Source organism: Aedes albopictus, chromosome 1 (assembly GCF_035046485.1).
Source record: "Aedes albopictus strain Foshan chromosome 1, AalbF5, whole genome shotgun sequence".
Taxonomy (NCBI): Eukaryota; Metazoa; Arthropoda; class Insecta; order Diptera; family Culicidae; genus Aedes; species Aedes albopictus.
In genome coordinates this window covers 30,720,551-30,721,045 of record NC_085136.1, presented here as the reverse complement: position 1 = coordinate 30,721,045, position 495 = coordinate 30,720,551, and positions in this window count along the sequence as shown.

Below are 495 nucleotides of genomic sequence, written 5' to 3'. Positions count from 1 at the left end.
TTACCGTCTACCCCCGTTGGTTTGAACGACACCTCATGCAAACCAACGGGGTTCATTTTTTAATTTGAACTTCTAGTAACCCTGTGGGCATCGAAAAACAAACTGATGGCAACCCTGTTTGCTGTTTTGTTTTGATTCTGCGTTCCGTTTCACCCCGTTCCATGAGCAGAGTGACATTTGAACCATTTTTAGTTTGAACGATGTGCAGATTAGAGGGGGTCAAATTAAAAAGTGTTCAGATTAGATGCGGTCAAACCAACGGGGGTAGACGGTACAACTTTGAAAACACTGATTGGTGGACACAGTGTACACCTGCTACACTCTCGATTTTTTGAGTGCTGCACTATCTTGAGCGGTGCAGAAAAAGTGCTGCACCGGTGTAGCACAAAAATCAAAAACGAACATTTTCGGTGCAAAAGTGCTGCACCGGCGTAGCACCACCGCAAAAACGAAAACGACACAATGACAATCAATAATGACGAATGGTCGATTTTC